Genomic DNA, 12,718 nt, shown 5'->3' on the forward strand with positions numbered 1-12,718 from the left:
TTTCTCGAATGTTTCCATCATCGTGGCAGAAACCCTTTTGATTATACGAAATAGAAACAAGGAATTATCAAGTAGGTGTAAGAATCGCCAACTACATCCATCCCAACGCACAAAAAAGAGCTGTTGGCAAAAAATAAAACTATCGACATGCTTCATCCAAAACGGGACAAGAAAAGGAAACAACCCAAAAGGGTCAGACACGGAAAAGATAAGCAAATGCGCATAAAATAAGAAAAAAGAATCTGAACAAACATTTTCGTGTTATTTTTCTTTTCTCCACAAAAAACACACACATATAGTTTTCTTGGTGCCTTGCTCGGTGGCGCGGGTTGTTTGAATCAAAATAACAAAAAGGCGAATAGAAGAAAAAACGTGAACGAGACCTGAGCTGCCAATCCAAAGAGGATCATCAAAGTTTCGTCTATTTTCTTCTTTTCTTTTATCTGATCGTGCCATCTAACCATTAAAAAAGTTTTACGGGATGTTGCCTAGATGGCCGTGCTCTTTTTTCTATGTGTTTTTTTCTCTCTCAAAGTCTTTGACACAAAACCTGGCAAAGAAGAAGAAAATAAATACAGCGGCTTTTTATATTATACGAGACGACATGTTTTTTCATCTTTAAAGCACTTTTTTCGTCTTCTTCTTCCCTCGGTCATCTTTCTTGTTCCTTCCATCTCTCGAGCGAGATATTATACATTTTTTATTCTGGTTGGCTACATTTTCGTTTGAAAAGAAAAGAAAATGGAAAGGTCAGTCAACACGTCCATTTTGGGACCGGGACCGGACTAGACTATTGACGCTCAACGCCCAACTTGCACGTCTTGCATGTCCCTTCTCTCTCTGATGCCTCTGCCCTTTGTGTCTTCTCACACACAGAGAAATTGCTGCTCTTGTTGTTGTTGTTGTTGTAGTTTTTGGGTGTTATCAGTCGATCGAGATTCCAGATGCATAACAGAAAAGCTCTTAAAACTCGCACACAAATGCATTGAGCGTTGGAGAAGAAGAGAAAAAGAGCAAGAACTGGTTCTTCTTTCTTTCTTTTTCTCGTCATAACTCTACTTAGACTTTATACGACAGGCCGACTACTTGAGAGAGAGATAGACTAGATACTCGGCAGTATTGCCTAGGCATCGCATTTTCTTTAATGGGTGTAATGGGTGTAATGGGTGGTGGGAGGTTTCCCTGGTCGAGGAAGAAGAAGAAGAAAAAAACCCAACCCTAGACTCTATTATCTGTTATGTCATGTTGATTTCTCTACCCTATTGGCTTCGTCCACTTTTCTCTGGCCATTGCAACTCCCAGTTTGGTTATTGAGCTGTGGCTTTGGCACTGGCCAGCTCGGAAAGAAAAGGGGGTCCCTTCGCTTCACTTCCTATGAGATCGGCAGCTGGGCTGCAATTTTGGGCTGGGCCAGAGACTTGACGTGTGGTGCGATAAGCCCCAAAAAAACTAAAAAAAGAAAGAAAAAAGAGAGGAGTGAAATAACCAAATGGGCAAAATGACCAGGTGGTCGGGTCATTTTCCTTCAGCATTTGGCTCTACTTCAATCGACATTTTCTTTTCTTGGAGTTTGGTTTTTCCCTGATCATAAAATCGCGCCATATTCGAATTCGGCGCCGGTGCCAATCGGATTCAAAAACTCAAGGGAGAGCCCACCAGAAAAAGAAAAAAGAAGAGACAATGGCAGGCAACCGTTGCTGTGTGTAACCTTTCAAGTGTGAGCTGGAACCTCATTCTTTTCTCTAAAGTCAAGAATCGTGCCGTCGCAATCCAACCTAGTCGCACAGAGGGTCGGAACGCACCACCACCTCCACACAACAACAACAAGAAACCGAACAAGACGAAAAAAATGAAACAAAGTCCCTCGTTTTATTCATGGCAACAATCTTTTCTTTCTTTTCGTGTGTCCTATTACACGCGAGAGAGAGAGAAAAAACTGCTGCAGCACGTCACGACCCACACGTGTGTGTGTGTTGCGTGGAAAAGATAATCGGGCCTTTTGTTGTACCGACCAAACGAATCGAATCATTGTCTCCTTTTCCTTGAATTCCATTTCTCTCTCTCGAGTCTTTCCCATTTAAAATCTCTCCCAAGTGCGTCCGATATTAAATCAAAGATAATAAAGACGGCGATCGTCTTCTCCGATTCGGAATTTTCCCAGCAAAAGGCAACAACTGACAATAATCAACACGACCGAAAAGCTGGGCTCGATCAAATGTTGCGTCTTTATATTTGATTGAATTTCCAATGAATCTCGACAACGACAACGACAAATGGCCATTTTCTTCATTTCCCCGAATTTTGTTTCCCTAACGACTGGCCCTTTCTTTTTTGTTGTTATTGGATTCGTGACACACGGGTGGCGGTGGCACGAGCCACGGGACCGTGAAACGAACTTTCGCGCAGCCAACCGCACACACACACAAGAAAAAAGAGAGAGGAATAAAAACGAACAAGGATATATAACATTGGAGAGGAGGACCTTTTTTGTGTTTTTTGGTCGTCGTCGTTGGTTATTTCGGTATCTCTCCACCACGTTGGCCGATGTGGTCGATTACGAGAGCATTAAGGGCCTATTTAGCCGTTCATTCGCGCTCGACTCTTCAAATTAAAACAAAAACACCGACGACGACGACCGTCGTCTCTCTTCCTTTTTAGGCTTTGAAATTCAATCACGGAGATTTCAAGAGACACGAGAGAGAGAAGAGAAGAGAGGCAATGAGATAAGAGATTCAATAAAAATAACCTCATCCGTCCGTCCGGCCGGCCTTATCCCCCCTCCTTGATTGTTTTTTCACTCTGCAGAGAAGAAGAAGAAGAAAAAGGAGACACGTGCGAGAGAGAGAGCCCACGGCTCAGCCTCTGACTCGACAAATGAATAGACTATTGTTGTTGTTGTTGTTGTTGTGAGCCCCGGTAAAGTAAAAGTGGAACCGACACATCGCACCAGAGTTGGTTGGGGGGACGGTTGAAAAACACGCACGGGAAAACGGGCAAGAGAGAAGAAGAGAGGGAGAGAAAAAGGGGGAGGGAGAACATTTCTTTGATATTTCCCCTCTGTTGATTGAAACTGGCGATGCCATTCGTGTCGCTTTAACTTTTACACGGCGTGGCCAATGGCCGTGAAATCTCCCAAAAAGTTGCGCGTTTCAACTCACGCAGAGTCTTTCACCCCATCCTCGACTCTCGAAATAAACCCCCGAAAATAAAACTCGCAGCATTTATCAAACCAAATTGAGGAAGTTGAGAATATTTTCTCATTTCAACGTGTTGACTCTTTTTTCAGATTTATTTATTTATTTAGTCACGACGAGGGCTGGGAATTGCAGGGAGTCAAGAGATGGCCACCACCACCAGCAGCACCAACACCCAAAACTCAGAGAAAAGGGGCGACTGCTGGCGAGGAGGAGGCTGCGTCATCATTCTTTCTCTCCTCTTTGATTTCGTTGGAAAAAAGTAAATAAATAAAAGATTCGGCCCTGAACGCGGCGACGGTCAGGGGGGAACCCGTCACGTTCAAAAGAAAAAAAAAATATGAAACGAGGAAGAGTCGACGAGGATGGCGCGTCATTCAAACGAACACAAAGTTGGTCTCCCTGCCACACTTGCACACACTTTCTCTTTCCGTCAATTTCACGTGGAAAAACAAAAACAAAACGAGAAACTTGCACGAAATCAATAAATAATGAATAGGCGACCCTGAAACTGTCGTCGTCGTCACAGATTTCTTGATATTCGATTTATCACACGAGAGAGAAGAGAGAGAGATGGGGAGGGGGGACAAACATTTTCTGGTCGTGTTATCAACATTTCGAGGTGGCTGGTTGGTTTTTCTTATCCCATTTTTAACCCCCCCTTTTTCCTTTATGAAGAGAAGAAAATAAAGGGCCCGACTGGATGCGTGTCAGTCGACGGTGTCACTTCAATTCATTTCCAATCGCCCAGCCCCCTCTTTTGGTCCGTCCGTGTGTCTATCACGGCTCTGCATCTGCGTTCAAATCAAAAGGGGCCAGCGGATAAGGGGACGGACGACGTGTGTCTCTCTTTCAAACGAAAATCCGTTTCACCATTTTCTTTCTTTCTTGTCGAGTTGTCGTCTCATTTGGCCGACGCCAAGGACGGGACCACCACCACAGCCGCCGCCCCGCAGACCCCGCAGACCCGTTGAGAGTCGATGGGATTTCTCTGTCCTACTCTTTTCGCCTTTCTTTTTATTTTCGGCGAGAAATCAGCGCCTCAATCTCCTCGGCCCATGACGAAAACGAGGACAACAAGTCTCAGCCAATCAAATCAAACAAGAAGGAAATCACAATCCACAATCCATCCCCAGTTTGCCCAGCTGCTGCTGCTGCTGCAGGAGAGATACGCACGGCATTTCCCTTTTTTACGACGACCAACAAGAGAAAAGAGACTCTTATTGAAGCCAAATTCTTTTTTCGTGAGTCTCTCGGACTTGAGAAGAATCAAAAAATAAATAAAAAAGAGAACCGGAAGGGAATGAATCGGATCGAATCCGGTGCCCCGCGGTCAGACTCGACGGTTAACCGACACGACGACGACTATACATACCATAAGAGGAGAGAGAGAGAGATAATCATTTGAGAGCGGCTTAACTCGCCAACACAAAAGAGAAATAAAAAGAGAAAAAAACGTGACACGACGACGGTTACATCGAGACATTTTCCCGTCCGCCGTTTTTCTCTTTTTTTCTTCTTCCTTGGGTGGTGGGGTCTGACGGGCCTCACAGGACGGACGGTGACAGGACGCATCCCCTTTTAAGGTGGACGAGATGAGCCTTAATTGATACACTGACACTGTCGAGCGCCCGGCGGATGCCCGGCTGTCCATCCGTCCGTTCGTCTCCTCGACTCTTTCTCCTCCGTGCGGCTGGAAATAACTCTCGGGGGCTGAGAGTTGGCCTATCCTTTTTTCCTTCTTTTTTCTTCTTCTTTTTCCCTTTTGGGCCTTTGCCTCATAAATAGACGACGCCATCTCAACTCTGGCGACGGCGACGCTCCTCAAGAAAAACAACAACAAGCGAAAGACGACGACGACGACCAAGTTTCCCGAGTTGGATCGGAAGCAAAAAAGAGGAAAAAAGGCCAAAGGGATGAAAAGAAAAAAGGAAGACGAGAAGAAGAAATATTGAGGCGACTGGATCATCAGCCAAAGTCAACGGCCTGTGCCCATCCATCCGCGCCGCCCTTCTTCTTCTTCATCTCTTTTTTCCTCATTCAAAATTTTCTTCTTTTTCTTCTCCATCCCAAAGTTCCGTGAACTCTTGACGGAGACCTGGAAACTGATTGGGAATTTTCGAGTCATTGTGTCCGTTTACGTGGGGGAAACGTCCAACCCAATCGAAAAAAAAAACGGGGCAACAGACAAGGACGACGAGATGTTTCACATCAAAGCCGATCCTCTGCTGTTGGCATTCCGAGTGTTTTGGTGGTGGCAACGCAGCGGGAACCAAGTCGAAGAAGAAGAAGATCATTAACTTTTTTTTTTCGTTTCTTTTATTTGAGGGGGTGGATATCGTTCTACCGCGCGCCATATAACGGCTGCTACTGCCGTTTCGACATTTCTCCTTTTTGGCTTTTTGGCTTCTTTTGCCGGCAAACAAGAAAAAAACAAAATAAAATAAAATAAAAAGGGCCCACGAACCCCATGAAGAAGAAGCGCGGCCTAAAAAGAAGAAGAAGGGCCAGGGATCCAAGGCCAGAACCCACAGAGCCGCAAAAAGAAAATGGGCGCAAAAAGAAAGAGAAAAAAGAATATAGCGCCGCTTCCCTCTCTCTCGACTAGACTCGGATGCGCTCATCCGCAGCAACAGCAGCAGCAACAACAGCAGCCGCTTTAGCCGAAGAGGAGGAAGTGGTCGGTCGGTCGGCTGGCCGATCACAAAATTAAAAATAGACACCCATTGCTCTTCTTTCTAGTCTTCTTCTTCTAGTCCCTTTTCGACTTTTCTTTTTATCCTCGTCGAATAGAAACGAGGAATGAAAGGGACGGCTCAAAAATCTGTCCATTTTTTTGTGGGTCGTTGCAGCTCGACACAAATAACAACAACAACATGCCCCCGCCGATTTCCTCTCTCTCACTCGCTAGCGAGAGGAACCCACAAAATGTTGAGCAAAGTGATGACATGTCCGTGTCAAAAGTGGCTTCTCCCTTTATTTCTCTTTCCCACCCAACCCCCGTCAAATGTTGTTGGCCGGCCAGGAGGGCAACGGAAAGGAAACAACATCTCGTGGGCGGTCGCCGACGTGTGACGGAACCCTAAAAATCGCTCGCCACTCGCCACCGCAGAGCCAAAAACAATCAAACAATATAAAATCAACAAGAGCAAAGAGAAAAATGGTGACGGGTCAAATCAAGAGTCCAACAACAGCAACAAAGAAAAGGAAAACATCGAAACCCAGTAGTTGCGTCATTGCAACAACGGGCAACCCAAAACGGCCCAGCTTCCACATCTCTCCAGCAACAGTCAGACGGGCCTTTTTTTGATTGATCTTCCGTCAACGGCCAAAGATGCGCCGTGGATTGCGAGAAGTTGATCGATTGACCACACCACCACCGCTCGCCCAAACCTCATCACAACAACCGACAACAACCGACAACAACATGGGGAACGGGGGTGGCGGTTGGTGCTGCTTCTCCTCGCAAGGGCAACAAACAAACCACCACCACCGCCGGGATCCATTGGCGATACCACACGACCGAAAGCCATTCGGTGGAGCAGAGAGAGAGTCAACGGACTCTGCTGCTGCCCAGATAATGTCCGTCGTCGGAAACAAGTGGGAAACGAGAAAAGATGATTGGGATGTGGAAAGAGAAAGAGAGAAACGCACACTACCTGGACGAGAAAATAAAAAAGACGATGGAATATTATCAAGAGGGGGGAATTGTTATGTTTGTCCCGGGTGAAAATCAAGACAAAAAGATAAGATAAAAAATATTTCAGGATTGTATCCCTCGGTATGTATATCTCCTTTGGACATACCACGGACTAGCTTGGTAATGTACAAGGTACACACAGACTTATAATCTATATTGGCCAGCAGGCCAGGAGCTGGCCACCAGGGCCCAGGTAACAAGACGACGAGTACAAGTTTCGATTTCGATGATGAAATGTTCCAATCCGCTTAGCCCAGAGGATAAATTTAAAAAGGGGATAATGTGCATGTTGTCTCAGTCTCGACATCCGATACATCAAACGAGAGGGGCCCCTCATTTCTTTTCTCTTTTTCTTCTTTCTTTTCTCCACTGCTGCTGCTGCTGCCACTCGTTCAAATGAATTTCGCTTTGGTTGTTGCTCACAGTGCACATGTGATGTAACTCGATCGGGCCACACGGCATCGAACCCACCCCAATTCAAAGTCTTCCAAGGGCGAAACAAAAGGCAAACAAGAAACACAATTGGGAAAAGATATTTCCCCCCACCGTCAAAAGAAATGAGAAAAAAGGAACCGGTCATGCCAAAATTCGTTCTCGTCTTCCCAAACAAAACAAAACAACAAAAACAGGAGCTATAGGAGCCAGCAACCGACTGCGCGAAATTAAACGTCAACTCCTTGTTTGTTGTTTGGGCTCTCTCCTTCTATGCTCTGCTCACGATACAACAACTCTTTTATCTCCCATGGAAAAGAAACAACAATTCCAGGGTCGTTTGTCATGTCGTTTGCCGTGAAACAAGTCAAGTAAACCGGACACTACCACACCTGGAAAGGGATGCATGCGGCCACTCGGCTACGAGAGTCGTCGGTTGACGTTACGACATGGGGGAATACCTCGCCAATCTTTTTTGCTTTTAGACTACTACTACGTACCAGTTTCGCTTGTCAATCCAAATCCGATCCATGTGGAGAATGAAGATCTCCTTCTTCCCTTGGCCGGTTCTCCACGCCGGAAAACAAACAACAGAAACTGGTGCCAAAAGCAAAAAGACCAACACTCGAAACTTTCTTCTCCTTGTCAATTCACTTGAATGGGGAAAAATAAATTGAAATCTCGTTTTTTTTCTTATTTCAATAGAAAGAGAGAAGAGATGGCACAGACACACACACACACACACGGGGGCACAGACACTCGAGTAAAACTGGGCAAATGGCAGGTAGTAGTATATAGTCGTCGTCTGTATATATCTATCTGAAATGAAACGTGTGGTTGGCTGGAGCTGCCAACGTCGACTGAGCTGCCTGGACGGGAAAATGTTTGGACGGACCTCCCCCCCTCTCTCCACCTCCACCACCAGTACCACCACTATACTCTTGTCAGTCCCTCAAGTCTCTTTTTTCTCTCTCTTCTCTTTTCCTTTTTGTCTGTCTCCTTCTTTTCTCCTTTGGCCACCCTTGTGGGTCTGTGGGTAGTGGCGAACGGTCGCGGTCGGGAACCAGCCGATTCGAAAGGAAAAAAGAGGCAACTGACTGGATGAATGCAACTGTTAAAGAGGAATGGCCAGATGAAACGTGAGAGAAGGAGGGAGAAGAAAGAAAGAAAGAAGAAGAAAGTGGTTCGAAAAAAGAACCTGGGAAAATGTTCCGGGCTCGTCGTCGTCATCGGTCGTCGTCTCTTTTTTATTTTCCCTGTGAGCTGAGCCGGAGCAGAGCCTACAGCTCAACCACACAGATGGCATTTCGTCAAAGGGAATTTTTATTTAAAAAAAAAATAGAAAAAGGAAGAAAAACTGGGCAGAAATGAGCCGGACCACACGACACGCCGAGAAGAAGAAATCCCGTTTTCTCTATATACAATCAACTTTGTCTATTTGATTTTATTCAAGAAAAATGGCGGCGTTTTTTCATTGTTGTTGTTGTCTTCTTATCAAATCCCCAAATCCATTTTTTTATTTTTTATTTCTTTTCTTTCTTCTTAACCGGTGGTGGTCGCCGGCCATGTTGACAAATCAGCACGCAAACCTCCGCTCATGTCCTTTCGTCCGAAAAAGGAGCCATGCAGCAGAGAGAGAAAAAGATGAAACTCGTAAAAAAGCTGAAAATATTATTTCAGTGTTGTTTTTGCCCGGCTCGAAAAAAACACAAGAAGCGAAAGAATGCAACCAATAACAACAACAACAGCAGCAGCACAAGGATGTTTTCCCTTTTTGACTTGTGCGCGCGGAGGTTTACCGAAATAAATAAAACAACACAAACCTCTTTTCTCCTCTCTCACAAGATTTTTCTCTTTTTTAGTGCAAACCCTTGGAAAGAAAAGGCCAGCAGGCGGGCCGGACCTCTCTCTCTTGGCTGGACCGACCTGTAGCTGGCCCAACATACACCAGGGCACACGCTTCTTTCTCTCTCCCATTTATAAATATTGGATGGACACTTTTATCTAAAATAAAAAGAGAAGCGCACAGCCACAAGATGCAGACAGCTACGGGGAATCTGTTCGATAGTCTGCGATAATCATCTCCTTGTGATGAAAAGAATCTCATTTCAAAGTTGTGAAAATATAAAAAACATGAAGGGAAAGAAAATTTCGTTTCATGGAGGGAAAAAAAACAACCGAGTGAAATCAAAGTCCCTCATCTTCTTCTCCCACCCAAATCACCCCGTGTGTTGTAGGGGGTCGGTCGGTCTTGGGTTTCTTTTCTCTCCCCCAAAAGACATTTCTCCGCTCCAACAACAAAAAGAAAAAGAAGAAGAAGAAAAGATACAATATAATAGATTATCGTCGTAATGGCATTATGGTAAAGAGAGAAGAAGAAGAAAAAAAGTTCCTCATGTGTCGTAACAGCGGCTGGCCACGACCGACTCATAGGCCGAAATGATTCAAAAAAGAATGAGACGCTCGAGCGGGCCAAGATAACGCATCTATCGTGGTGCATTCAAAACATTTCGGGGCAAAGGCATCACTGAGGGGGGAAAGAAAAGGTATAGAATATCATCATCTCGCTCTCACTGTATATAATAAGGCAGAGCTGCTGCTATACCCCCCGTCTCCTGCAAATGGCCCAATACTGGCGAGTCCGACCAGACCAGAAGAAGAAGAAAACATCTATTGTGTTGGGAGGTGATCTGGAAGAATCTTTTCTTTCGCTTTTGTCAAGTCGTGTGCTCCAGCTCAGATTGATAGATACGGGGTCAGAGGAGGAAGAAGAAAAAGAGGCTGATGGCAGACGCTATACAAAAGAATACAATAAGAATAGCGGCCCAGGATTGATAAGCATCGATTCCGGATGAAATGGAACACGACAAAATTAACGACGGACTTGTACAGATCGTTCGGCCGACCAGAGAGAGTCTCTTGTCTGTCGGTGTGTGGGCGACCCATTTTTCTCCCACCCAAAACCGGGCCGGCACACGCCCGCCTTAAAACATAATTTCTTAACTCTATATACCCTGACATCTTTCTCTCTTCCAACATCCTTCCTTTCTCCCCCTATAAATAGATGGATGTGTTTCTTGCTGCTGCACGTTTACAAGACTCGAGAGAGACCAGGGTGTGTGTGTATCATCGGTGTTTTTTTTGTTTTCAACGTGACAAATGACTCTCGAGGCGCCAGCTGTTTTTTATTTAAACTGCTAAGGCCCTCCTGTTGGATCGGTTGGATCGGCTGTTGGTGTGGCGGCGGAGTTTGGGGCCCCCCCGGCCGCGTGTGATTTGATGCGATGCACTTTGTTACTTTCAATTGCCTTTCCCTTGGGGCCAACAACAACAACAACAGCAACAACCAGAAACAACCGACATGAAAAATGAACGGATCATCAAAATCCGCTTCATCAGTGGCCGTTGCTCCCGAGAAATTCCATTGGTGAAATTGTCGCCAAATGAGCAAATAAAATAAAAATGTACAGCAACGCAAACTCGTTGTCATGACATAACGGCCAATGAAACGTAATTTTGGGGGGGATTGGGGCGGCCCCCGTTTCTTCTTTTTTTTATTTTCTCAGCGATTTGCGTGCGAGTAGGAAAAAACAAAATTTCTCGGCGGGGATGTGCGCCATTTTTATGGAGAGAATCTTGGTGCACCCGCCACTCTCCACAACAGGACGGCCCCCAACACCGCGGCTATTTACAACCCCTTTCCTCATAAAAATAAGAAAAGAAGAAGAAGAAGAAGAGGAATTTCTTCTTTTGGGGTTTTTGTGGAATTTCCTTAACTTCTTTCTCGTCCGATGCGGAGTAGTTTACGGTATGTTTTTATTTTAAAATTTAAAAGGGCGCGGGCGGAATTCCTCCGCTTCTTTTCCTGTTGTGCGAAGAGAAAAAAAAATCTTCTTCTTTGTCGCCTGGATCGAGAGAAAAAAAGGTGGAAAAGCGAAAAAAATAAAATAAAAATGCCGGGCAATATAACAGGGCCCCAATAATTCCGAGGGAATAACAGACAGGCCACGGGTATGTGGTGGGTCCCTTTTCTATTCGTTCTGTCAAACCGGTCGTCCTCTGCCCCAATCCACCAAGGGTACATATACACTACAATATATTTGTACGTGTCGTTGTCTACTGTTATAGACTTGTCAAAGAAAACAAACACAAGGGAGAATCAAGAAAAAGAAGCTAAGAAGACCGACAAGTTTATTATTTCCTAGACCACCCCTTCTCTTTTTCGACGTGTGCATTTTGGATCGCAACTTCCGGCTCGGAAGAAAGATATCATCATTCCAATCGAGTGCATATAGGCTGTTATTCTTTTTATTTCCCTTATTAGGTCTCTATTTCACACGAAATCAAACGAAAAAGGGTAAAAAAATAAATAACTATAAACAACTCGAGAGGAAACCTGAAAAATTTCCAGCACGAACGACGAGGGAGAGGGGGAGGAGAAAATGTCCTGACCGGGGCAAGCGGGTGGGCTGCCATAAGACTTGGGAGAGGCACGACGTATAAATAGGCCTATTATGTTTCAGGGTGAAAATATTTCCGTCCCCCTAGACATTTTTACGGGGCCTCACATTTTTTGGGGAAATTCATTTTTCAAAAAATTACCCAAACGCTTTTTTTTTTTAATTTAAAAATAAAAATAAAAAAGGTCACGTCAAAGTCAGAAAGAGAATGGCAACAAGACGGGAGGAAAATGCAAACAAGTCCACAAACTCAGAGACCCGTGAAAGGAGCTGCTTCAGGACGTGATCGTGTCACGGACGATCAATTGTGTGCGAATAAACAGCAGTACCCCCCCACCATCTAAAAAAGATTTGGCGGCACGTTTCGTTAGTGCCAAAGGAACGAAGCGAGAGGGCCGTCCATCAGAAACAAGACAGGGACGCCCTCCCCACCCAAAAAGTTGAGAGAAGAAATTAAAAATCAGAAAACAAAAAAGATCCTTTTTGTTTTTAAGAGAAAAAGAAAATGAAGACAAGGACTCGAAGGGGGGGGGGGAGTCGTTGCTTTTTTATCCAAAATTCCCTTTAGGAGGATTGTGTTGAACCAGTTTTGTGTAGTGTGTGTTAATCATCGAGCGATTGGTTTGGGGCTTTTGGCTCTAGCTGCACACGGCGAGTTGTCTGCTGTATAAACGGCGGAGGCTGTTGTTGTTTTGTTGTTGGTCGAGCGTGTGAAACCCCAGCGCATCTCCCCCCGAATAGAAAAGAGATGAGAGAAAGACAATGATTGGTTGCGGTTATAATAGGAGAACACACAACTTCTCTCTCTGCCAGGCTGCCCAGGTTTTTTACTTCTTCCCTCGGCTTTTTTCCCAGACACGCGATCCTCTGGGCTGGGCTGGCCCGGTTGCCCTGTGCGGTGTGTAACGGCAGATCGGATGGCTCCTCCGTCT

General features: G+C 45.1%; 1 protein-coding gene and 1 pseudogene across 2 annotated transcripts in view; one reads left to right on the forward strand and one right to left on the reverse strand.

The window, feature by feature from the left end:
* Positions 1 to 12,718, forward strand: part of LOC124311960 — a 283,467-nt pseudogene that overhangs the window by 185,683 nt on the left and 85,066 nt on the right.
* Positions 1 to 12,718, reverse strand: part of LOC124311979 — a 29,400-nt gene that overhangs the window by 10,446 nt on the left and 6,236 nt on the right. The window contains exon 1 of one of the 2 annotated variants that reach the window (XM_046776355.1): positions 7,827 to 8,197. The exons of the other annotated variant lie outside the window; for it this stretch is intronic. The gene's annotated coding sequence lies outside the window, so the exon portion shown is untranslated. Of the gene's footprint in view, positions 1 to 7,826; positions 8,198 to 12,718 lie in introns of those variants that run through there. 2 annotated transcript variants of the gene reach the window in all.

The sequence above is a fragment of the Daphnia pulicaria genome, chromosome 8 (genome assembly GCF_021234035.1).
Source record: "Daphnia pulicaria isolate SC F1-1A chromosome 8, SC_F0-13Bv2, whole genome shotgun sequence".
NCBI classification, from domain to species: domain Eukaryota; kingdom Metazoa; phylum Arthropoda; class Branchiopoda; order Diplostraca; family Daphniidae; genus Daphnia; species Daphnia pulicaria.